The sequence below is a fragment of the Loxodonta africana genome, chromosome 10 (genome assembly GCF_030014295.1).
Source record: "Loxodonta africana isolate mLoxAfr1 chromosome 10, mLoxAfr1.hap2, whole genome shotgun sequence".
NCBI lineage: Eukaryota > Metazoa > Chordata > Mammalia > Proboscidea > Elephantidae > Loxodonta > Loxodonta africana.
In genome coordinates, this window is record NC_087351.1 from 8,120,170 (window position 1) to 8,147,911 (window position 27,742).

The 27,742-nt window shown below is 40.5% G+C and overlaps 1 protein-coding gene across 1 annotated transcript in view; it reads right to left on the minus strand.

Annotated features, from left to right (window-relative positions):
* SEMA6D (semaphorin 6D) overlaps positions 1–27,742 on the minus strand; it is a 751,241-nt gene that overhangs the window by 378,144 nt on the left and 345,355 nt on the right. The window contains exon 7 of the mRNA XM_064292008.1: positions 10,523–10,557. The gene's annotated coding sequence lies outside the window, so the exon portion shown is untranslated. The remainder of the gene's footprint in view (positions 1–10,522; positions 10,558–27,742) is intronic.

Consider the following 27,742-nt stretch of genomic DNA (forward strand, 5'->3'; position numbering starts at 1 on the left):
AAAAAAAAAAAGGCTTTTTTTTTTTTTTTAATGCAAAGGCCCAGTGATAGAAGAAACCATGGTGAGAAACTACATAAATAAAATGAAACCTGACATGGCAAGTGATAAGGGTGAAGGAAAGGGAGCCATTTAAAGGCTGCAGACCCCTAGGTCTCACACCAATAGGTGAGGCAATGTGAAGGAACAGAAGCTCAAAGAAGCAGGGATTTTTTTTTAGCGTCTTATTCACTGCTCTGTCCCCAGGACTCTCCACAGTTTCAACACATTGTGAACACTTCAGTAGACATTTGTTGAATACCTGAACAAATGAATAAAAGGAAAAGGATAGAATGTCACTTCCATGCTTAAAATTTTTCAATAACTCTTTATTGTTTTAGGGTAAAATATGAATTACTTTCCAAAATCAAACCCGCTGCCATTGAGTCAGTTCTGACTAATAGTGACCCTATAGGACAGAGTAGAACTGCCGCATAGAGTTTCCAAGGAGCGCCTGGTGGATTTGAACTGCTGACCTCTTGGTTAGCAGCTGTAGCTGTTAACCACTACGCCACCAGGGTTTAGGTAGCCTATAAAACCTAAGGACTTGGACCCTGTCTATCTCAGTTTTTATCTCACCCCACCGCCCTTTACTTGCTCTGCTCTAGTCACAAAGTCCTTCCTTTAGGATTTCCCCAGGCCATGCTCTTCCATGCTGGGCCTTTGTATATTAGTTTCTCTGCTGTGGATACTCTTTCCATTCTGGCTAACTCCTCCTCCTCCTTTGGTTTTCTTTCTTACCCCCAAATAATACCATTCTGCTATTGCTTTACACACTTGAGTACTATAAAGGTACATGATTTAAAACTGCGTCTTCAGAAAAAAAAAAAGTAGCTAAATATCTCAGGGTATATAAATATGGTGGAGTGCTAGGCAGTTGTTTAAAAATAACAAGGTTAGACTACACGCATTTGCTGTTATGACAGGGACTCCAAGGGTGTTGTTTCAAAAGCAAGTTGAAAATTGTATGTATAGCATGATCCTATTTGCATTAATAAAAACCCCCAAACATGTATGTCTATATAACTATATATGTATATAAGGAAACACATAAAAAAGAAAGCTTCTCTCGGGAGAAGGGCAGAGGGAGTAATGATGGGAAGAAAGGTCTTTTATGTTTCCTCTGGATATTTCTATATTTTCAACCATGTGCAAAGAAAATATGTATTTCTTGTGTAACAAAAATAGTAATGATAAAACCAACAACCCCCCCAAAAAAGTATAACTGATTTAGAAATGTACAAACTGACCAGTAGAACAGAATATAGAGTCTAGAAACATAAGCATGTATATCAGAGATTTTGTACCTGATGGAAGTATCCTCTCCAAACAGCCAGGAAAGGATCAATTAACGGTGCTGACACAAGTGACGGGCATTTTGTTGGTGGGAGGGGGGAGGCAGGAGAAAGTGAATAACAGATTCCTGCCTCAAACCATTCATTAAAATCCAGATGAGGGAAAGAGCTAAGTATAAAAAGCAAAACTATGAAAAATGTTAGATGAATATAAAATATTTTTCTAATATTGGAGTTGGATTAACCTAGATAAGCAACACAATTATGATAACCACTGATAGATAAATACGCCAAATACATATGTACATAAAGAATCATGTATGATGTTCATTGAGCCATTGCAACTATAAATTAGAAATAAAACCTAAATACCCATAAATAAGAAAGCTTGAAGTACCATATACATATATCTTTATTACCAAAAAGATTAAAGTAGATCCAAAAAGAAAGAAGTAGATCCATATTTAGTGAAAAGGAAAAGTCAAGATACAATGTCCACTTTAATAAAGAAAATTATAAAACTATACATATAATCCAATTTATGTTTTTTAAGGAAAACCATACATACATATGTATATGTGTATACAGAGACACACATATACATATGTGCATGTACATATACAGATATGTATGTATATATGTGCATGTATTATAAATGTGTGGACAAAGGCTTAGAAAAATAAAAACTAATGTTATATTGGCGATCTTCTTGAAAGGATTGGGGTTGGAGGAGGGGTATCTATAGATATTACATGATTGGCCAATTATTTTTCCCACTTTTCTTTAGGGAATTCTTCCTCCCCTATTCTCTGACGAAATAGAAGATTTTTATCAGCTGCTGCAGTCTGAAATTGATCGAACATGCAATCAAGATGCATTGACAATTACTGGCCGTTGGAATGTAAAAGTTGGAAATAAAGAAGAAGGATCAGTAGTTAGAAAATATGGCCTTGGCGATAGAAACAATGCCAGAGATCAAATGATAGAGTTTTGCAAGACCAACGACTTCTTCATTGCAAATACCTTCTTTCACCAACATAAACAGCGACTATACACATGGACCTCGCCAGATGGAACACACAGAAATCAAATTGACTACATCTGTGGAAAGAGATGATGGAAAAGCTCAATATCATTGATCAGAACAAGGCCAGGGGCTGACTGTGGAACAGGCCATCAATTGCTCATATGCAAGTTCAAGCTGAAACTGAAGAAAATCAGAGCAAGTCCATTAGAGCCAAAATATGACCTTGAGTATAACCCACCTGAATTTAGACAGCATCTGAAGAACAGACTTGACGCATTGAACACTAGTGACCAAAGACCAGACGAATTATGGAATGACATCAAGGACATTATATATGAAGAGAGCAAGAGGTCATTGAAAAGACAGGAAAGAAAGAAAAGACCAAGATAGATGTCAGAGGAGACTCTGAAACTGGCTCACGAAAGTCGAGCAACTAAAGCAAAAGGAAGAATTACAAAGTAAAAGAACTGAACAGAAGATTTCAAAGGGAAGCTTGAGAAGACAAAGTATTGTAATGACATATGCAAAGAGCTGGAGATAGAAAACCAAAAGGGAAGAACACGCTCGGTGTTTCTCAAGCTGAAAGAACTGAAGAAAAAATTGAAGACTTGAGCTGCAATAGTGAAGGATTCTATGGGGAAAATATTAAACAACGCAGGAAGCATCAAAAGAAGATGGAAGGAGTACACAGAATCATTGTACCAAAAAAGAATTAGTCAACATTCAACCAGTTCAAGAGGTGGCCTATGATCAGGAACCGATGGCACTGAAGGAAGAGGTCCAAGCTGCACTGAAGGCATTGGTGGAAAACAAGGCTCCAGGAATTGATGGAATATCAATTGAGATGTTTCAACAAACAGATGCAGCGCTGGAGGTGCTCACTCGTCTATGCCAAGAAATATGGAAGACAGCTTCGTGGCCAACTGACTGGAAGAGATCCATATTTATGCCTATTCCCAAGAAAGGTGATCCAACCGAATGTGGAAATTATAGAACAATATCATTAATATCACACGCAAGCAAAATTTTGCTGAAGATCATTCAAAAACGGCTGCAGCAGTATATCGACAGGGAACTGCCAGAAATTCAGGCTGGTTTCAGAAGAGGACATGGAACCAGGGATATCATTGCTGATGTCAGGTGGATCCCAGCTGAAAGCAGACAATACCAGAAGGATGTTTCCCTGTGTTTTATTGACTGTGCAAAGGCATTCGACTGTGTGCATCATAACAAACTATGGATAACACTGCAGAGAATGGGAATTTCAGAACACTTAATTGTGCTCATGAAGGACCTTTACATAGACCAAGAGGCAGTTGTTCAGACAGAACGAGGGGATACTGACTGTTTTAAAGTCAGGAAAGATGTGTATCAGGGTTGTGTTCTTTCACCATACCTATTCAATCCATACTCTGATCAAATAATATGAGGAGCTGGATTATATGAATAAGAATGGGGCATCAGGATTGGAGGAAGACTCATTCACAACCTGTGTTATGCAGGTGACACGACCTTGTTCACTGAAAGTGAAGAGGACTTGAAGCACTTGCTAATGAAGGTCAAAGACCACAGCCTTCAGTATGGATTGCACCTCAACATAAAGAAAACAAAAATCCTCACAACTGGACCAATGAGCAACATCATGATAAACGGAGAAAAAATTGAAGCTGTCAAGGATTTCCTTTTACTTGGATCCACAATCAACAGCCATGGAAGCAGCAGTCAAGAAATCAAACGACCCATTGCATTGGGCAAATCTGCTGCAAAGGACCTCTTCAAAGTGTTGAAGAGCAAAGATGTTACCTTGTGCCTGACCCAAGCCGTGGTATTTTCAATTACATCAAATGCATGTGAAAGCTGGACAATTAATAAGGAGGACTAAAGAAGAGTTGATGCCTTTGAATTGTGGTGCTGGCTAAGAATATCGAATATACCATGGACTGCCAAGAGAACGAACAAATCTTAGAAGTACAGCCAGAATGCTCCTTAGAGGCAAGGATAGCAAGACTGCGTCTTACATACTTTGGACATGTTGTCAGGAGGGATCAATCCCTGGAGAAGAACATCATGCTTGGCAGAGTACATGGTCAGTGGAAAAGAGGGGGACCCTCAGTGAGGTGGATTGACACAGTGGCTGCAACAATGAGCTCAAGCATAACAACAATTGTAAGGCTGGCGTAGGACCAGGTAGTGTTTCGTTCTGTTGTGCATAGGGTCGCTATGAGTCAGAACCGACTCGATGGCACCTAACAACAACAACAACTATTCTCTGAGGTTTTTACTAGGATATCAATCACAGTACACACTCTCTTGCACAGAAATTGTTAAGTATGGTCAGATGACCTAAGAAGATCCAATCAGTATCTTTCTCTGAGTCTGCATATATGGATATTGAGAGAAGTAAGCATTCTTGTTTTCCTAGGGCTACTAACAGTATGATTAATCTACAGCTCTCAGAAGCCATGTCCCACCTCCTGACTTCCTGTGCTAGGAGGAAATAAGGGAGAAACCTTTGAGAGAGAGAAAGAGAGGCTGATTGGAGGAGAGGGAGGAGGAGCTGGGAGAGGAGGAGAGAGGCCAATCACTTGAATCTTTGCATATTTGCATCTAGTCAGGCATTGACTACTCATGCCTTAAGGCCAGCCCCATTCCTGGATTTCCCAGTTCTATGAATCATGAAATTCATTTTTCTTAACTTGATTTTGTTTCTGTCACATTCAACTGAATATCTTGGCTAGTCCAGGCACTTCCATTTTGACTCTATGTATTCGTGTATTTGATTGTTTTTACAAAGCTAATGTATTAATGTGTTACATATTGTATAAAAATATCACACCATAGTTTATTTGTGTATTTGCTCGTTTAATATTGCTTTGTCTCACTAGACTTGAGGGCAGTGACCATGGTGAAAACAGTATATAGTGGTTACTCAAAAAATATTTATTTAAGAACAATGGTGTGTTCTGAGAATGTCATATCATAAATATGGCTCAACCCTAGGATGCTTAGGGAGTGCCAGGCAAATAGAGTTGATAAGCAGGTAGGGGCCAAACTATGAAGGCCTTGTGAAGCCAGGCTGTACGTTAGTGTATACATGGTGGCACGGGTTAACCTCGGTGTCATTAGATGAATCTCTAGTCTAAATTCTAAAAAAAAAAAAAAAAAATTTTTTTTTTTTTTTAAATTCTATCCTACAAAAATTTACAAATCCAGTTAAAGAGAGTTTCCTAAGGTCAAGAAATCACCAAAAAAAATTTAAAAAAGATAATAATAATGACGAAAGTCCTCTCCCATGTCTTCGGCCAGGTGGAGAATTTGGTTTCCGCAGGGCACATGTGAGGCCAAAATAACAGACGTGATTCCTTGGTGGCCCCATCTTCTTCATGGAATGCAAGTCCAGCTGTCTGGAAACTTTGCACTTGAGCTCACAACTGGAATGGGTGAGAGGGTGTTTCTGAGTTGGCCCAGACCCGTGAGAAACAGCTCAAAGCATTCGGTCGGGGTGCATCAACATTTTCATCGTCCTCAGTGAAGGGCAGAACTCTACAAACACAAGCTCTCCGCCTGCAATGCCTTCTCACCACCAGAAGCAACGTCAGAAGTGCAATCTTCATGAAGTCTACGTAAGTTGTTTCATTGTTGTTCCTGTTTGTAGTGCACATCTGTTTATTTTTTGATATGAGGTGCACATTTACAAATTCACTCAGTACACACCTGTAAAATATCAGTGGGAACATTGACTGCCGCTGCTCTTTTCATAGTCTGATACTGTTTGTAACTTTCCTTGTAAACTTTTTCATACCTTAAAAATGAGCTCTTATGCCTGGTCATAAAATGTCTGCAATTCCATTTTCCCAGTAGCCGTAACTATGGACTTTGGGAGACTTTGGCCTTTATTGCATACTTTGGACGTTTCACCTAAGCACCACCCTCCTATCCAGCCCCATTGCCCTAATTCAGTTCACTACAAAGCAACTTTTTGACAATCTTATCTTTCTTTCTCTATACAAATACATTTCAACAATGTGGACTTGCAAAAAACAATGGTGTGGGAAGAGTGGACTGAATCTTTCTGGTTCCTTTTGGAAAACAATACTGTCTTCTTCTACCATGTTAACTGTGGCTGATGAAAGATCTCAGAAAATCCGGTGCACAACAGAGAGCAGCACCACAACTTTTGGCTATATGAGCTATGTTGTGGGCCACGATGCCACTCCAGCTTGGTGCTATGCCTATCTGCCACTCTCGTAAGAGATTCACACACCAGGTTGGCTGGGTTTTCTGCTTTTTGCTTTTTTTCTCTTAGTGTGCCATCAGTTCCGGATAATGGGCCAGCTAACTCAATTTAATGACATCATTCTAGAAAGCTAGATACATACCATAATTAAGCCTGACACAACTCTCTTTGGATTAAACATTATATAATTATCTTTGGTATAGATTTAATTACAATTAAACCAGAGAGTTTTTTTTATTTCACTCTCTGCAAAATGTATTGTCAAGTACTTATTTCTGGTGACCTTCATTTTTTTTAGGGTGGGCTATGTGTTTATCTGATTGTGATCATTTTGTGTTGATTCCGTCTTCCAAAGTATTAACCACTTCTTCAAAAATAGACCGTATTTAGATACCCTGACAAACATGGAGTTTATCAAAAATTATTACCTGGTTTCATTTAATGTAACCCATTACTTAAATATGGATCTAGAAATATTGATCCCTCTTGTGTCCTTCTTGCAGGCCATAGTGACTCAGATTGTGACCACATGTTGCATCATATTCAGTTTGGTGATGGTGACAGAGACATTGCATTATGTGATCAAAGAACATTGTGAATCAACCTCTTCTGTAAAATAAAAGCCACATGAATTCCAACTTGAAGGGTTCTTTAGAGTGAATATTCATAAGTATTCATAAATTATTATATTATCCTAAGTCTAAGATGTTTGTCCAGTGTGATATGCTAAATCATTCTTGTGAAGCCTTTGAAAAATATACAAAGAAGTCTTAACAACCTTTCAAATCAATCAAGTAGAGTCGGGAGCTATCCCACAGGAAACCACTTAGCATTCACTTCTCCTAAGCCCACAACTGCACAATGTGAAACTGCTCTTAAAATTGACCATTTTCATGATAGTGATAGGGTTTAGGCTGTGTTTTGTGCATTGTTTATTGTTAAGGAATGAAGAAAAGAATTAAAAACATGCAGGATATACATAGCATAGCATTCGCTTCCTTCTTGAATGCTATTATCAATTCAGAGGTTACTTGGGGCCTTAAACCTAATTGGATGCCATCATTTCCATGCCTGGTTTTGCCTGGCATGATTTGACTCTGACAGGGAATAAAAGATTAAATTAATCAATTAACTAGTAATAGTATCTTGTGTGTTGTGAAGAACTCCAACATTTTAGAGAACAAACTAGGTAAGAAGGATCCTGATTTGCTTTGATGCCTCTCAACAAAATACTCAATGGTGCTACACAGGAAGTATCCCTGCACCACTTCCCATGGTGCAAGAATTTTAATGGTGTTACCCAGGAAGTGCCCCTGAAGTACCACAAAAGTACACCTGAAATGCTACTGCTGGGACAGGGATTTTAATAGTGTTACACAGGAAGTGTTCCTGAATTGCTGTTGATGGGGGGCAGGGATATTTAATGGTGCTACACAGGAAGTAACTCTGCAGGCCACTGCTGAGACAGTGGCAAAGCACTGCACAACAGGGAATGTTTGCAGCTTGGCACCAAGCAGGAGATGACTCTTACTGCCAAAAAGAGACTTAAAATACCCTTCCTGCTGTCAGAGTATGCTTAGAATGCTTCATAATGAGAAGAAAATGCCGATTGTGGCAAAAAAGAATGGGGAGAGTAGGGAGCTCTCCTGTATGGGAACAGTTGCAGAGCCAAGCAAACAGGCCAAAGCCATTTCTGAGGCTAACAAGTAAAGCAGGCAAGCAGCATTCAGGCAAGCATACTGGACCTAGGCAAAAGTCCTGGCAAAGCTCCAATGTGAAGTGGAAGCAAGTATGTACAGACAGGAAGCCCAAGAACTTATCAATAAAGGCCCTGCAATCAGAAACCCACATTCCAGTATGGAAGAAACAAGGCAGGGCCTTTGTAGCAAAGCAAAAGGACGCCAAGAAAAATGAACAAAAAGAGAGAAGAGTTCAAGAGTGAACCAGCATAGACACAATTTTTAGTCACTAGAGTTTACAGACTTTAATAAATCCTTACTGAGAAGTGTATGAACATGGAAAATTGAACTCCACTGAGTGATATTTATGGATTTTATATAGTAAATGTAGCCCCATGGTAACTGAATAGTAGAATCCATATAGTTCTCATTCCAGAGAGTAGATTTAATCCCTCAACAAATCCTTCTATGGTCTTCAAACAGTCCCGGGTTGAAATTAGCTTCCAGATATTGCAATAGAGAGAAATTTGAATGGACTATTTTTTTTTTATACTTGGCTATTACAGTTATGATTCTGGTGTCCTGAGTGGGCAAAAGAAGGCAAGCTGCCCTTACCAACCTTCAGAGCATAAATTTGTCTATGACAGCAACGTGAAGAGTCCTATAGGACTAATGTCCCATCAGCCATTTGGATTCAACCACTAAGTATAACCTGGACTTTTCTTCCCCTTCCTGGAAGGCAACAAGATCAGCGCAAGAGTCAAGATGATCTCTGTTGTCAGGTACCATTGAGTCAAAACCGACTGATAGCAACCCCGTGTACAGCATAACGAAACATTGCCCAGTGCTGTGCAATCCTTATAATCACTGCTGTTTGAGCCCAATATTGCTGTCAGTCTATCTCATTGAGGGTCTTCCTCTTTTTGATGACCCTCTACTTTACTAAGCATGGCATCCTACTCCAAGGACGGATCCCTCCTGATAACATGTCCAAAGTTCGTGAGATGAAGCCTCGCCATCCTCACTTCTAAGGAGCATTCTGGCTGTACTTCTTCCAAGACAGATTTGTTCATTCTTGTCAGTCCTTGGAATATTCAATATTCTTTGCCAACATCATAATTCAAATACATCAATTCTTCTTCAATCTTTCTTATTCATTGTCCAGCTTTTATATGAATATGATGGTTGAAAACACCATGGCATGGGTCAGGCACACTTTAGTCCTCAAAGTGACATCTTTGCTTTTTAACACTTAGAGAGAGGTCTTTTGCAGCAGATTTGCCCAATGCAAATACATCATTGTTTGATTTCCTGACTGCTGCTTCCATGGGTGTTGATTGTGGATAAGTAAAATAAGATCCTTGAAAACATCAATATTTTCTCTGTTTATCATGATGTTGCTTATTGGTCCAGTTGTGAGGATTTTTGTTTTATGTTGAGGTGTAATCTATACAGAGGCAGTATGTAGTCTTTGATCTTCATTAGCAAGTGCTTCAGACTCAAAATGAGAAGAAACAGCTGCAGACATCCATTAATAATCATAACATGGAGTATATGAAGTATGAATCTAGGAAAATTGGAAGTTGTCAAAAATGAAGTGAAACACTTTCAGATCGATATCTTAGGCATTACTGAGCTGAAATGAACTGGTATTGGCCATTCTGAATTGGACAATCATGTGATCTACTATGCCAGGAATGACAAATTGAAGAGGAATGGCATTACATTCATCGTCAAAAAGAACATATGAAGATCTATCCTGAAATATGACATTGTCAGTGATAGGATAAAATCCATATATCTACAAGGAAGACCAATTAATATGACTATGATTAAAATTTACACACCAACCACTAATGCCAAAGATGAAGAAATTGAAGTTTTTATCAACTTCTGCAGTCTGAAATTGATGAAACATGGAATCAAGATGCATTGACAATTACTGGTGATTGGAATACGATAGTTGGAAACAAAGAAGAGTAATTGGTAGTTGGAAAATATGGCTTGGGCAACAGAAACTACATGAAGATCACATGATAGAATTTTGCAAGATGAACGACCTTAAGTGAATTCTACCTGAATTCAGAGACCATCTCAAAAATAGATTTGACACATTAAATTCCAATTACTGAAGATCAGTCGAGTTGTTGAATGACATGAAGGACCTCATACATGAAGAAAGCAAAAGGACATTAAAAAGACAAGAAAGAAAGATGATCTCTGGACTCCCAAAAAGCCTAGCACTTACCTTTTTAGGCTGAAAGGTCTATGGCCAGTGATTACCTACGATCAGAGATACGAAAATTAGTTTACTAGTATTTCTAAAACTGTATGCTGTTGTCCTAGTGGATATTCTAACAGTAAGTCAAATGATTTTTAAATGAATCACTCCAAAGTCCTCCCCACACTCACTGCATTCCTGATCATTCTTACTCTGCTATACCTTTTTCTTCCTTCCCTTCCCTCCTTCCCTCCCTCCTTCCCTCCCTCCCTACCTCCCTCCCTCCCTCCCTTCCTTCCTTCCTTCCTTCCTTCCTTCCTGTATTTATGTGGCACAATGGTTAGGAGCTTGGCTGCTAACTGAAAGGTTGGTGTTTGGGTCTCACCTAGCGGCTCCAGAGGAGAAAGACCTGGAGAACAGCTCTGGTAAAGGTTACAGCCTAGAAATCCCAATGAGGCAGTTTTACTTTGTCACATAGGGACCCTATGAGTTGAAATTGACTTCAGGGCACCTGACAACAACATCTTCTAATAAGCTATGTATATTATTTATTATGTATACTGTTGATTGTCTATATCCCCCCATGGTTGAATGTTAAGCCCCCAAAAGGGCAGGAATTTATATCTGCTTTGTTCACTGATGTAGACCAATCACTTTGAAAAATGCCTGGGACACAGCAGAGCTCAATTCACAATTATTGAAAGTGTTGAATGAATGAAAGTTATCAACCCCAATATTATATCATCCTTTCTCCAAGTCATTTCTACCTAGTTGATTACTTTCCCAGTGACCCAAGCCTAATGTGTTAATACATTGCTCATCCTTTTTCCTATCAAATCAAGAATCCCTCCCTTGTTTTTCTATTGTTGTTGTTATGTGCTGTCCAATCAGTTCTGACTTACAGTGGCCCCAAGTAGAGCAGAACGAAACACTGCCCAGTTCTGCACCATCTTCACAATTGTTGCCAAATGATTTTTAGAAAATGGCCCCTGTTTTATCATTTTCACATGTTATACCACAGTAACAGTTTTAAAACAATCTTCCTCAAAAATATTTTCACCGTGTCTCTCTTCCCTCATGCAATAATTTTTAATGAGTATCTGTTGCCATATGTCAAGTCATATCTTTAGTCCAAATTCTAGGCTGATCAACTACTGGACTCCACATTCCAAGATTTATTCATTTATGATTTCCTTCCCCAGAGTCTTGCTCTAGCCAAAAGGATCTGCCTCTTTTCCCTTTCATGACTTTCTCAGCCCTGCCCAAGTCTCCTCACGCTACATGCTCTGTACCTGAACTGCCAGCCCTCATTTTTCTTATCAAATATTTTCCCTTTTATCTTTGAAAAATGACTTCTAGGAAAAAAAAAATTTTTTTTTTTTGAAGCTCTCTGCAAATAACCAGACCTGACAGGTCTCACCTGCCTCTATCCCGTTTATTTGCATTATTTTGTACACAAAAATAAAGCTATGTCATAAACAGGTACGGCTGATCAATACATAACCAACAATTACGTTCCTTCCTAGTATTAGGGTCAGATTTTAACTTAGGAGGGATACACTACATACTAATAGCAGACCAGAAAGAGCCATCTTCCCCACTGTTCTGAGCGTGCAACGGAATTGAATAGATTTGTGAGTTGGGGGCACAGTTACCCAACTTCAGGGCCAGGTGTCTGGAAACTGCAATGGCCTTGAGTTAAGATAAGGTAGTATTCATCAATCTCTAATTCTTGGAAACACTCAGTCAAGGCCAGTCTAAGAAGAACCATGAGAAATGTCCCACTGCAAATAATTGGAGCTCAGGTACCTAAATAAGGCTTAAGAGTTTAAAACGTTTGCTGCTTTCTCAAATCCACCCAAAGTCTTTTCAAATCTTCCAAAGGTACTTATCTCCTTCATGCACTTACGTACAGAGCTACTTTGTAGCTGTAAATAGGGACAGCTATGGAGTTCAAGATGACAAAGCCCAGGCTGAGTATAATTTTAGAACCTGAGGACTGAAAGTGTTTTGTGGCTGCTCACCTCAAAAAGGGCCTCTAAACCTTATTTAAACTACCCTCACCTACTGGAGACACTTTCCACCCCTACCCGAAAAGCCATCATGGATTTGAGCCCTTAAAGAGTCACTCAGTATGTCCTGAGCACCTACAATATGACAGGCATTATTCAAGGCTCAAGAAATTTAATACTAGACAATTCCTTGGGAGAATTTTAAGTTTAACAGCAGCAACAGCCTGATAATTAGATAATTTCAGTATAATAATATAGGTACCAAGATAGGAATATCAACAACAACAACAATAAAAAACCCACAAAGGTGTACTTAATCCAGCCCGAGAGTTCAGGATGGGCTTTCTGGGAGAAGTGACATCTCAACTGGATCTTCACATTTAAGTAGGAGTTCACTGGTAAAAGAAGATAGCAGCGTTGTGGAAAGTGTGTGTATTTTAAGCTATTATGCTTTCATTACAAAGACACAAATGTAAGTAAGACAAGACTCCTCTCCCCAAGACTCTTACAGTATTATTAAGAAAATAAGGTGGGTCTAGGAATAAATAAGATACAAATTAAAACAGTACAGATAAGAACCTTGAGACTTCAGGGGCAGAAGCTGGGGTGGGGGAGGATTGTGAAATTAGGTGAGGCCGTGTCATTAGTATGACATGTGAACCAGGCATTGAGGTGTAGAAGCGTGGTTGGAATAGCATAAGTCAGGGAAAGGTGTCGGGAAAGCTTAGGGAATATACTAGATACACAAATAGTGCTATTTAGTTTGAAACATAGGATGTGAAACCTGGTGGTGTAGTGGTTAAGAGCTATGGCTACTATCCAACAGGTCAGTAGTTTGAATCCACCAGGCGCTCCTTAGAAACTTTATGAGGCAGTTCTACTATGTCCTATAGAAAAAAAATCACTATGAATTGTAATCAACTCAAGGGCAACTGTTTTTTTTTTTTTTTTTTTGAAGGAGAGTACTAGGTGATTGGTTTCAAAAGGTAGAGTTTATGGGTAATCTTGGCCGTCAGGATGAGGGTTTTGGACTTTGTCATGTACACCATGGATAATCACTGAGATTTCTGAGTGAGACAGTAATATGATCAGAGTTATCCATTATGTAGGTTATAGAAAAAGTACATCAAATACATTGGAGATAGAGAGAGATGGAATAAGGTTAGCTGCTCTGGAAGTTATTGTTTTCCTCTAGGTAAGAAATAATAAGGAACACAGGCAGTGCAATAAGAATGATAAGCAAAGAATGATTTTAAGGACTGTTGCAATGTGTAATTAACAGGATCAGAAACCCCCTACATTTGTGTTTCGATGTCCGCTTTTGATTTTTAGAGAGGGCTCTCATCTTCTGCCTGCACTCCTCTGACTACAAATGGCTCCTATACCTGGTATATTGTAATCACTCAGTTAACCATAAAATAGGGCCCAATTTGCTTACCCCAAAGGTTGGTTTCCAACTCACTACTCTAAAATTTACATTTGTTTTACATAGAAATAATCCAAATCAGGGCTTCCCCTACTCCCTGAAGGACAGCTGCAGAGAGTTGTCCGGATGATATAAGATGTGTAGTGAATGGATAAACAAAATGTGGTACATACATACAGTGGACTACTACTCAGCTAGTAGGAGAAATGATGTCTTGATACTTTGATACACTATGGATGGAGCTTGAAGATATTATGTCAAGTTAAAAAAGTCCATCACAAAAGGACAAATATTGTATGACCTTACTTATATAAAAGGGCAAGAAAAAGTAAATGTGTAGAGACCAAAGTTTATTAGTGGTTACGAGGGTGGCAGGGAGGTAGATAAGGGGGTTATTGCTTATGGAGTACCGAATTTCAGTTTACAGTGATGGAAAAATCACATTGAATAAAGGTAGAAGTGCACAGCAGATTACTGTAAGCACTGTCAATAAGCTGAACACCTGTAAAAAGTTGAACTGGCAAAAGTTGTGTGATAAATGTATTTACAACAATGACCAAAAAAAAAGTTGCTGAGGCTACTTATGTACAACCAAACACACATAGGATTTGGTTCCAGGTTTTGGAGATTTAGAGTCATTGTTTCATGGGATATCCCAGTTAATTATCCTAATAACGTGCTTAGAGCTTCGATTCTACCTCCTAGTTCACTGTGTAGTTCTGGGGGTCTTAAAAGCTTGCAAGTGACCATCCAAGGCACAACAATTGGTCTCTATTCACCTGCAGCAACAGAGTAAGGAGAGTCAGGAATAGGAGGAGGAAATGGAATGAACGGCTAATGGCCTCCATGAACAACTGCCTCCTTTGTCATGAGACCAGAAGAACTCAATGGTGCCTGGCTACCGTTACTGAACATTTTGAGCAAAGATTTTATAGAAGAATCCTGATCAAAAGGGGAAAAATACAGAAGAGGATTTCAAATTCTCATGGACTCCAGAATTTCTAGAGCTATGGAGGCTGGATGAACCCCTGAAACTATTGTTCTGGGATAATCTTTATGAAACTTGAAACAAAAATATCCTTTGAAGTTTTCTTAAAACCAAATAATTGTTCAACTAGTAAAAAATGTCTACTTTGAGCATTATGCTCTATTAAGAACTATCTACATGGGATCAAATTGACAACAGCAACTCAGAAGATTAGGTAAGAACCTTAGGGGTTGATGAGTTTATGTCAATGGAGGAGGAACAACTGAGAAAAGGAGGGTGAGAATGGTTGTACAACTGGAAGAATGCAAACAATGTTACTGAATTGTACATGCAGAAACTGGTGAATTGGTGTACGTTTTGCCGCATACACTCTCAAAAACAACAACGAAATTTAAAAAATTACAAAAAAGATTATAGTCAAGAAAATAAAAGATTACTGGTATTTTAAAATTTATTATATTATTAGCAATTAGCATAGTACTTGTGTGTCAATAACTGTGGATAAGTTTCATAAAAGGTCCATTTCACCCCCCACTAAACTTAACGTAAAGAACTAGGCTGGGGACGGGGACTCTGATTCGGCAACGAAGGAAGGTCCTTACCCATCAGCTGATGCTCAGCCCTATACTGAGCTGGACAGCAAATACAGAATTCCAAGATGAAACTTCTGTCCCCAGGAACTTATAACCTGCTTGCTAATATAGTATTAATAAATGCACACTATTAGTTTTGGCCAAGATCAACCAGGGCTGAAGGATGCAGTTTAGACTTTGAACTGAAGAACATGTTGGCGAAGACTTACATGTTCCCGTCATTCCTTGTCAAGGCTCTCTGATCAAGCCACCGCCCTTCATGATGCCTTTTTTGGTGCTAGCTCAGTCATTGTATACCACACCACTCCAACACATTGCCCTCGGCTCTTTGCTTTACCTTACAGATGCCATGATTATTTCATAAACATCTGGGATTAGCCCAACTCTTCTAATTAGCACTACCCTTTCTTTATGATATTTGTGGGACTTAAAGATGAATCAGACAGACAAGAACTTTACACTGTTAGTGCCCTTTGCTGACACTTCCAACAAGTTAATTGTCTGTTTCCCTTCCTGTAACTACTTTAATTACATGCCATTAGTGACCACTAATAAATGCAAGTGTGTCTGATTTTCACAACCTTACTTTTTTTACCAGTCTGCGAAACTCTACCAAAGCTTGCATGCATGTGGTCAAAACAGAGAATGGGGCAAACTAAGGACATCTACATTTAACCTTTGGGGCTAAAGTGAAAAATGAAGGGTAATTCATGACTTGGCTAATTGTTCTCCTCTGATTCTGACACTAGCCAGCATTCCCCCTAGGGCGGTTACATATACATGCAGTGCGCTCATCTATAAGACAGCAAAAGTTAAAAGGGGCTGAGAAATAAAAGCTGCCTAATTGCTGCTATTATCTCAACTCAAGGAGAGAACTGCTGGGTGATATTATGAGGATCGAAAAACCACTGAAGATTTTACTGATGGAACACTTTTGCTCCAACTTCAAGCCACAGAAAATGAAGGTGATAATTTCAGTTTTTATGAGCGCCTGATTGGGCATTTACATAGACAGAGTTGAGCTATGAGGAGACCAAGCCGATATTCTCTCTGGTATAGTTTACTAGATTATATCAGAATACCTGGTACAAAACAATTCATCCAGTGTTATCTTTTTGTCAGCTTGACCAATGAAATCAATTGCAAGCCTGATAAAATGAATCATATAGAGAGCAGTCAGTTAGATGCTCTTCACTTCGCCACCCAACTGAAAACAAAAACAAAAACAATTCCATTAGCAAAAACGTCAAATTCTGTGGCTGTTTAGATACTTCCAGCATAATCCTCTTGCTTATTAAAACACTAAATAGACCAAATTTGTTTTTACTGATAACAATAGGCTGTCCTCCAAATATAAAATAATGGCATTAATCCCTAATTACTGGAATTTGCGATTCGAGTTTTTCTCGTGGTGACATGAGTTACACCAAGTCATCTTTGATCTTTCTCTGCTATAGACTAATGGCAACTTTTGAGAGGCAGCTGGGCAGGATGGGGCAAGTGGGATGTCTGAAGCTATGGAAAGCATTTTAAATGTGTCCAAAATGAATGGTCCATCGAAACAAACCCAAGAAAACTGTGTCATTAGCAGCAAGCATTCCCATTTTATACTCTCCCCAGGTTGTTAGGATGAGACAGATAACACAGCTTACACATGGCATTTTGAAAACACTCATCTTTCCCTAAAAAAAATGCACAGTAATAACTACTGTAATGTATTCCAGAGAAAGGGCACATTTTCAAGAAATTTTGGAACTATCTTGTTTGTGAATCTAGTCAATAAACTTTGGTTGAATAAATTAATATTTCAGGGAAAAAACAGATTCCACACTATGAAATAACAGTTTCCTGATTCATCTGCATAGTTCCCACACCAGGAACCTTTAATCATGCTATGTGACTCTTTTACATGACTACTAAGCATTAATGCATCCTCCTTCTTCAAAGGCCAACATATTTTTGCATGAAAGATAGATTTTTGCATAAAGAAATGGCCTGCCCAAGGCCTCAGTGGGAAAGAGGGAGGTGAAGGTGTGTTAAGTAAGTGAACGGGCTGGAGTCAAAGGGGAAAACCCTAAGATGGAGCAGGAGTCAAGTCTCAGACCTCGGTCAACAGGATAAGTCAATGGGGGGAAACGCAACTGTTATGTTGACTGAATAAATCAGACACCTTGCTTGGGGTGTATTAACGTCAGTCTATATCCAGGCTTCTTCCTCATTTCCCTTCCCAGCATTTGTTCCTTAAACCATCTCAGTGTTTTTTTTTTTTTTTGAGGAGGGGAGGTGGAAGGAAGAAGAGAGAAACACAGGAGAGGTTGTAGACTGAGCAAGGGGGGTAAGAGAAGTGGAAGAAATAGCACACAATGCTAAGCTGTTTTTACACTCCGTCATTGATTTATGCTGACTGCAATGGGGAACTTGAAGATAATGCATATTGAGTTTTCAGATTTTTCCAATGCATAAAGTGTGTACAATAATTAGGCCCATTTCCTTTCATCAAATAAAAGGGAATATTTTAAGGTTATTTAAGGAGCCCTGGTTAAGTGCTCGGTTGCTAACTGATAGCTTGGCAGTTGGAACCCACCAGCTGCTCAATGGGAGAAAGATGTAGCAGTCTGCTTCCATAAAAGATTACAGCCTTGGAAACCCTGTGGGGCAGTACTACTCTGTCCTATAGGGTTGCCATGAGTCAGCATCAATTCTATGGAAACAGGAAAGGTTATTTAGGGTTCTCCTTAAGTGACACCTCCAAATTAGCAAGATAAACAAAGCACCTTCCACCCTGATCCTAAATAATATTTGTAGTTCATTTCTCTATCTGTCCCCTCATGAAATCTGAGCTTCAACTAGTCACCAGTGTAGCATAGAGCTGAATGAAATGAACTGCCTTAACATTCCAAATATAGAGCCCTTTCCTGTCTCCCTGGCTTTGCTTACAATGCCCTAGCTACCACCTCTGACATGCCCACATCTCCTTTAAGGCCCAGGATGAATGTTGCCTGTCGTGTAACCCAGGCCTTCCCCAACAACCCTCTTTCTTCTCACTGCATTCGGTACAAGCCCCACTATAGCTCCAGCATTTAGCACAGTCGCTGTGAGCAACTAGAGGTGTGTGTTTAAGTGTTCTTCCTGAGTCCCAGGACCAGGGTATTTAGTACATAAGCAACAAATAAAAGAAGATACAGCCATTGTTAGAAAGGGAGAAACTGAAGCAAGGGTAATTCTGATCCATCCCAAACTCTGAAGGTTTTTAATTTACAGATAAATACTGATTTAACATAATGTTATCAGACTTAATCTCAAACAAAATAATTAAGTTCTAGAATAAAGATTTGACATAGAATGAACTGGAAAGCTGTCAATTTTCCTCTCTTTCAGGCTCCAACCCCCATGGACTCTCCCTTACAATCCTCTCCTTAGCAGGAATTGAAAGCTCTGTTACAAGGAGTCAAAACACCAGTCCTTGTTGACTTAGGAATAGGGATTGTTTGGGGGCTTTCCAGCTAGACTTCAGGTTGCCTACTCAAAAATACGACATACCAATAAAGGAAGCAGGTAACGATATATGATACACAAAAATGAAGGTCAGATATGCTGTAATGGATTCTAGAGTCAGAATGCTTGCATTTGAATTGAGTCTCCAAAACATTCTGTGTGACAAGGCTTAGCAGCTCTAGGTCTTTTCTGAAAAATAGGAATATATGTCATAAAACCGGTATCAACATAGGTGAGATTATACATGCAAGTGGCTTAGCACAGTGCCTGGCACATAGAAAAGGCTCAAATATGTTGGCTATGGTTATGATTTAGGCCATTTTTAAGTGTGAGTAAATGAGAGTTCTTTCATTTATTCAACAAATATGAATTGAGTACACACTACCTGCTTGGCAGTTTTATTAAAATAGGCTCCATTATGCAACTGTCACAAGTTGACGTCCAAATCTCAGTGACTTATGACAAAGGTTTACTCTTGCTCACAAATCATGTCCAATATGGGGTCAGTAGGCACTCTGTTCCACAATGTCACTCAGAGATCCAAGCTGATGGCAACTCCATCACCTGGTAGCTGAGCCTTCTGGAACGCCTGTCTGCCTTGATAGCCATAAAATCACACCAGGAAATCATCCCATAAAATCATAAAAAATTGCATGTGGGTATCATGGATTGAATTGTGTTCCCCCAAAATATGTGTCAACTTGGTTAGGCCATGATTCCCAGTACTGTGTGGTTGTCCTCCATTTTGTGGTTGTAACTTTATGTTAAAGAGGATTAGGGTGTGGCCTGCACCACCCTTTATCTTAAAAGAGAAAAATAGGAAAGGGAAGCAAGCAGAGTGTGGGGACTTCATACCATTAAGAAAACAGTGCCAGGAATAGGGCATGTCCTTTAGGCTTGGCGTTACCACGCAGGGGAACATTGATGACAAGAACCTTCCTCCAGAGTCGACAGAGAAAGCCTTCCCCTGGAGCTGATGCCCTAAATTTGGACTTCTAGCCTAGTAACTAGGCTGTAAGAGAATAAACTTCTCTTTGTTAAAGCCATGCATTTGTGGTATTTCTGTTACAGCAGCACTAGGTGACCAAGACAGTGGGCTTGCACGGTCTCAGTCCAGACATGACACGCACATTACTTCCACCTACATTTCATTGGCCAGCATCGGTCACAGTGCCCTGCCTAAATGCAAAGGGGCCACAGAATACAGTGAAACAAAGGGGACATTTGCTGAGCATTATTGTCTGTGCCTAAATATTAAGCTCTGGGGAAACAAAAATGGTTAAGACTTGGTTCTTCCTTACATGTAGTAGGCTTCACAGGTATTGAAAGGTTTTAATAAAGCCAGTACCAATGACAGTGATGTCACGTAAGTCAGATTTCATTGAGGTCACACAAGTCTCTGAAAAGAATCCTATCTTAAAATGGCTTTTTGCAGTCATGTAACATTTACTGCAAAAAAGTATTCTCATAAGTTTAAGACTTGATGCCCTGTACCCCTTTACAGGTACAGTAGGTTTACAATACTTGGGCAGAGAAAGGTGCTTATAGTTTATGTTTAGGGTAATTTCATGGGAAAATAGACAAGATCCTCAAAATATTGGGCAAACATTCCACGACTAATTAGGCCATTTATCCTTACTCTCCTCTTTATTGAAAGGAGAGAGGCTTCTGACTAAGAGACTGACCCCAGTGGTGACAGAGAGGGCCTTTTTCCCTCGTGGCTGAGTTGTAAGCCTGTCTCAGGCAGCCCTGTGGCTTCTTCTGGACTCTGTTCATTCTGAAAGCCCACAAGCAAGGCGACAAGCTGACAGGAACTAAGCTTGAATTCTTGGCCTCTAATGCAGACTTATCAGCCAAAGGGAAAAGAGGTTGCCTTTCGAGGTCCAGTCAGCTAGGAATTAGCCTCCTCCCCCTCTCTTCCTTCAAACTAGCCAGACAGCCTGTGGACAGCCTTCCCAGGCTTCCGGCTCTCCTGGCCAGCTGGGAAAGGCATGGCCTTTCCAGACCCCTGTGAGGGAGCCAGCAAGCCTTTTATTTGGTCCCCACTCAAGAGCCAGAATTGGGAGATTACAAAGCCACTGTCACAAAATGGTCCCTAATAGAGGTTTTAAGAGACGAAAGGGAAGGAAAGCGTTTCTGGGTCAAAGAAAAAGAAAGAAAAAGCAAAGTAGTCTTGGTTTTCCACAGCTTGGTGATTATCAGAGCAAACCCTTTCCTTCCAGGAGACCCCAAGCAGGATGAAAGACACGTTTCTGAAAAATCTGTTCAGAGCCACATTTCATTAGTTTCCTTTTATGAGAAGCTTTCCTTCTGAGCATTAACCCTAATTCTCCAAAACATGAAAAACTTACATCGATGCTTTGTGATGAGGCATAAAGGTTGGTACCAGATCTCCGTTTGACGTATAGACTTCCTGGGACTTGGTGAGAAGCAGTTAGAGATGCTCGTTGTTTCAGATTGTGTTAATGTGCACCAGGGGACTCGGGCACGATTACTGGATTCAAACCGTGAGTTAGATCTTTTCCAAGGTTGGCCTTGATGCCTCTTGGCCCAGGAGTCTCCCTGGCCCAGCCACAGACCCTCACCTAAGTGGTACTGACTCTCTGATTTTGCCTGGTATTATCAAGGGCTCCACAAATCCCAAATCTTTTCCAGGCTTGGTTTTGGACTGGACCCAAAGCTGCCTCTGCAGCAGTGAGTGATGACGACTGCAGGGCTGTCTGGTGAGTGTGAGGTGACCGTACCCTTCCAAAGAAGGGCTCTCTGTCCCTCTTCTAACCCTAGCCCCACTCCCAAGGCTGCCAACAACGCAAGCAAAAGTCCCCACCCCACCCCGTCCCTGGCCCAGGGATGACCTTAAGGAAGAAGTAGGCTTGAATCCCTGTCTTCCAATAAACTCCACTACTCCTGTGGGAACAAAGCATTTAATCCTCAGTCTAACTTTATTATATCAATGTTATTCCTATGTTTTAGGTGACAAAGCTGACGCTTAAGAGAAATCAAGTGAGATGAATGTCAAACAGATTATAAAAAATGGAGGCAAGGTTTGACTCAAGGTTTCTTTGGCCACGACGCCCCATTCCTGCCAGTCCATCATGATATTAACGTTCCTCCAGTGAAGCCCTGGGACCGTCTTGAATGGTGAGGGATAGCACAGTTAAGAAGCAGGTAAGACTCTATCATCCTCACAACCTCTTCCAGGTTTACATTACCTGTTTTACACATTGAATTTTGGTATAAGATTCTCCTTCAAGATGAGAAAAATCGTAAAGCATTAAATTATGCCATTTGGCCTCTTTCAGATTTCCTACTTAGGAAGAAATTAGAAGTAAGAAAAAGATACGTTACTGCTGAGGTGTCTTCTAAGGCTGAAATTACCAAGGGATTGTGCAGCATATTAACTGATCACCATGTTAACTTATCAGACAATCAGAATGATACCTTATAGTCCCTTGTGGCACAGAATTTGCCTCATAGAACAAAATATTAATTAAGAATAATGAGAATCATGGAATTTCATATTTTTAAATGCCTTTTATGTTTGGGAGGAAGTATCAAATTCTTCTGCTCTTGTGACTTGGAAAGGATAGTCTATCAACAACCAGGACACATGAACTCAGTTCTAATTCTAATACCCATTAGTTAACCATATGAACTTGGGCGAGACGTGTCATCTCTTGGGCATGTTTTTGAAAATGCCATCCATCATTAACATTTTCTGGTTTCTCTGTATTTACAGCAGGGGAGATAGAAATGCAGAGGGTGTTAGAAGCCACCCTAGGGTTTAATCCAGTGGTACTTTGGCCCCCTTAAGTATGGAAGAGGCAAAGCCAAGGTATCTTATCTAACTCTCGTCGCAATTGCCTCCTGACTTGTTTTCACTTAACCCTGTTTTCAAATGATAACAGCGTGTGTATCATATGTATTCTCTCTTCCTTTCCTTTCCATTCTCCCATTCTCTCCAGTTCTCTCACTCTGTCTGTCTTCCTCCCTCTCTCCTGTGTGTGTGTTAGAGAGAGAAAGAGCAAGAGAGCCAGACAGAACTCTGACCTCTTGAGGTTGGTGTATTTCAGGATTTGTTTCCCTTTCTCCTGATGCACATTTGCCAACCACAGATTGACTACTGAGACTTCCATTACACCCACAAGCCATGCCTAATTCCCTCTCCAGGAAGACACCTCCAGATAAAAACAAAACCAAGAACAAAACCAAAATCAGCTTCATGGTAGCCTACAACATACTGCCCTCCCCTCCCAGCCCCTCTCCCCTCCCCAACCCAGAGATGCAGGCCTCTCTGCCAGGCTGCTCGCTACTGCCACCTCATGGTGATCCAGCCTTTTTCTGCAAATCAACTTTTCAGTTGGTGCACTCTTGTAAAAGTAGGCATAAATTATGAAGGGTAATGTCTACCTGAACAGTCTTCATGACAGATTGCTTGGGACATGAAGGCTGAAAGTACCAGGAGAATTAATGTAATGGGTTGAATTGTGTCCCCCCAAAATATGTGCCAACTTTGTCAGGCCATGTGTGGCTGTCCTCCATTTTGTGATTTTCCTATGTGCTTTAAATCATAATCTCTGCCTGTGGTTAAAAGGATTAGGGTGGGATGTAACACTCTTGCTCAGGTCACCTCCCTGTAAAGGGAGTTTCCCTGGGGTGTGGCCTGCACACCTTTTATCTCTCAAGAGATAAAAGGAAAGGGAAGCAAGTAGAGAGTTGGGGACCTCATACCACCAAGAAAGCAGCACCAGGAGCAGAACGCATCCTTTGGACACAGGGTCCCTGTGCCCGAGAAGCTCCTCAACCAGGGGAAGATTGAGGACAAGGACCTTCCTGCAGAGCTGACAGAGAGAGAAAGCCTTCACCTGGAGCCAACACCTTGAATTTGGATTTTTAGCCTACTATTTTTTACTGTGAGGAAATAAATTTGCCTTTGTAAAAGCGATCCACTTTTAGGTATTTCTATTATAGCAGCACTAGATAACTAAGAAAGAATTTGGTACCGAGAGAGTGGAGTGCTGCTCCAACAGGTAACCTAAAATGTAGAAGTGGTTTTGAAACTGAATGAATAGAAGACTCAGAAGGAAGTGAGGAGAACTCTTACCACTGGAGAAGGTGCAGATGGTGAGGAACAGCAGCAGAGGACCGGCGGCAGCAGCAAACTGGCAGCAGCAGAACCAGGAAACCAGCACCAGACAGTGCTGGAGCCACCCCACAGAGCAAGAGAGCTGAGTGTCTGTGCGCAGGAGCTTCCTGGAGGAGTGGGGTGCCTCCAGGCACTTATTGGTGGAGCTACAGAGCTTTGGAACACTTGCCCCAGTAGGGCAGATGCGGGCACGAGGCCCAATGAGCTGAGAGGCCAAGAAACCAGGAAGCAGAAGTTGAAGAGACAAGGAACACAGGAAGCAGAGCTGCCTCAGTCTCAAAAAGTATGGCCAGGACCTCTGGGGTTTCAAAGGGTGGAGCCATGGCCTCTGGTGTTTCTAAGGGTGGAGTCACCACTCAGATGGACTAGGATAATGGTGTGCCTAAAGCCTCCAGTCAGAATCCGGAGAGTGTGGCCCATATCTGGAGGGCAGGGCTATTGTGTAAATTGTCTCAGAGAATAGAGGATTATTTTCAAGCCTTGACAGCTAATGTAATGTGTTCTGCTAACTTGCTTGGTGCCTGTTATGCTTTCTTTCTCTCCAATTTCTCCCATTTGTAATGGAAATGTCTACCTCCTGCTTGTTCTGCAATTGTACTTTGGAAGCAGATAATTTGTTTCTGGATTTCACAAATGAAGAGGAATTTTTGGATTTTGGACTTGGACTTGATTTAAGACTTCTCTTATGATATGATGGAGTGACTATGTTTTATGTGTAGCAAGACATGAATTTTTGGGGGCCAAGGGGTGGAGTGTAATGGATTGAATTGTGTCCCCCCAAAATACGTGTCATCTTGGTCAGGCCATGTGTGGCTGTCCTCCATTTTGTGGTTTTCCTATGTGTTTAAAATCATAATCTCTGCCTATGGTTAAAAGGATTAGGGTGGGATGTAACAATCTTGCTCAGGTCACCTCCCTGATCCAACGTAAAGGGAGTTTCCCTGGGGTGTGGCCTGCACCACCGTTTATCTCTCAAGAGAGAAAAGGAAAAGGAAGCAAGTAGAGAGTTGGGGACCTATAACACCGAGAAAGCAGCACCAGGAGCTGAGCGTGTCCTTTGGACCCAGGGTCCCTGTGACTGAGAAGCTTCTTGACCATGGGAAAATTTAGGACAAGGACCTTCCTCCAGAGCCGACAGAGAGAGAAAGACTTCGCCTGGAGCTGACGCCCTGAATTTGGACTTTTAACCTACTTTACTGTGAGGGAATAAATTTCTCTTTGTTAAAGCTATCCACTTTTAGGTATTTCTGTTATAGCAGCACTAGGTAACTCAGACGATTACCAAACAAGTTGTAAGTCTGAGCAAGTAGTTAATTTTGAGAAGTATCATTTAAGAAAAAGTGACTTAAGAGAAAAGTTCTATCTTTGTGTGGGGAGGGTAGCATGTAAAACAGTAGGATCTTGAGAGACATTTACAGGGATTATCAGACTTAAAGCTGCTCTAACAGAGCCAGCGATGATCTTGGCACAGCGACTATCACAGCACATCAGTGTCTCACAGGATCTGTGAAGGCGTTCAGTTACTCAGTCAGCCCACACCACTGTCCTGGTTTGAGTAGAACTGCTTGGTGGCTCCCTTAAATATTCATGAGGCAAAACAGTTAAATGTCCAGTCGCTCAACAGTCCTTCCTTGGCACTTGGTTGCCATTCTCTTCTCATTTGATCATAATCAGAGGTATCTACCTCTATATCCACCACACAGCTTGCCCTGCCCCATCCACTGCCTGTCAGAAGTCCCCATTATTACTATGCAGGTGGTCCCCAGCTTATCATGTGTTGGAGTCATGACGAACTGCACTATGACCAACTGTTTCTGTTCTGTATTGTACATCTTCTTGTCAGTAATATGTACGAGATGCAATGTTGCAGTGTGTCATTTGCCAATGTTATCATTCTCAGATGTTCACTCACAGATGTTCGATGTTATAATTTATAAAGATATTGATGATAAAAATCCAAACCCATTGCCGTCGAGGTGATTATGACTCATAGTGACCCCATAGGGTTTCCAAGGCTGTAAATCTCTACAGAAGCAGACTGCCACATCTTTCTCCCACGGAGTCACTGGTGGTTTTGAACTGCTTACCTCTTGGTTAGCAGTCAATCGCTTTAACCACAGCACCACCAGGGCTCCTCCTGAGAATAAAAGTCAACAATAATGAAAACTAAAGAAAAAATGAGGTAGTCTACTTACATCAGAACTGACATACAACAGAAATGTTGGAATGGAACCCTATTGTAAGTTGGCGACTATATATATATATATACACATACAAACACACATATGTATGTGTATATGTGTACATATGGTGCCATAGTGGTTAAGAGCTATAGCAAGCTATGGCTGCTAACCAAAAGGTCAGCAGTTCGAATCCACCAGCTGCACCTTGGAAACTCTATGCAGCAGTTCTACTCTGTCTATAAGGTCGCTGTGGGTAGGAATTGACTGGACAGCATGGGTTTAGTTTATATATATATATATATATATATATATATATATATATGTATGTATGTATGTGGAAACCCTGGTGGAGTAGTGGTTAAGTGCTACGGCTGCTAACCAAGAGGTCAGCAGTTCAAATCCAGCGGGTGCTCCTTGGAAACTCTATGGGGTAGTTCTACCCTGTCTTATAGGGTCGCTATGAGTCAGAATCAACTCGACGGCAGTGGTGGGTTATGTATGTATGTATAGTAACGGGAATTTCTGACAGTGTGTTCTCTCAATAACTATATATATATAAACCCTGGTGGTGTAGTGGTTAAGTGCTATGGCTGCTAACCAAAAGGTTGGCAGTTTGCATCTACCAGATGCTCCTTGGAAACTCTATGGGGCAGTTCTACTCTGTCCTATAGGGTTGCTATGAGTGTGTTCTTTCAATAACTATACGCATACACACACACATATACACACAGACACGTGTATACACACATACACACATATATATTGTTATTGAAAGAACACACTTCACATTGATTAAAATTGAAACACTATGGTAAAGGATTTTCAGTGTATGGCATGTAGCAAATTGACCTAGTGGTTATCCAAATGGTATGCTTGAAGCTTTGGTTTTATCATTTATCTTTATTCTCCTCGTATTGTGTTCTTTCAATAACTATATATGTTTGTGTGTGTGTGTGTGTATACACGTGTCTGTGTATATGTGTTTTTTAAACTGGTTAAGAGGGTTTAAGATATAGTAATAAAAACTTGAATTTTGATCTGTATTTAATCAAGGATCCAATCTGAAAAGCTAACCCAACCTGACTAATTAGTTAAGCAGAACGAACAAATCTGTCTTGGAAAAAGTATAGCCAGAATGCTCCTTAGAAGCAATGATGGTGAGACTTTGTCCCACATACTTTGGACATGTTATGAGGAGGATCAGTCTCTGGAGAAGGACATTATGCTTGGTAAAGTAGAGGGTCAGCAAAAAAAAGGAAGACCCTCAATGAGATGGACTGACACAGTGGCTGCAACAATGGGCTCAAGCATAACAACGATTATGAAGATGGTGCTGGATGGGGCAGTGTTTCGTTCTGTTGTACACAGGATCGCTGAGTCAGAACCAACTGGACAGCACCTAAC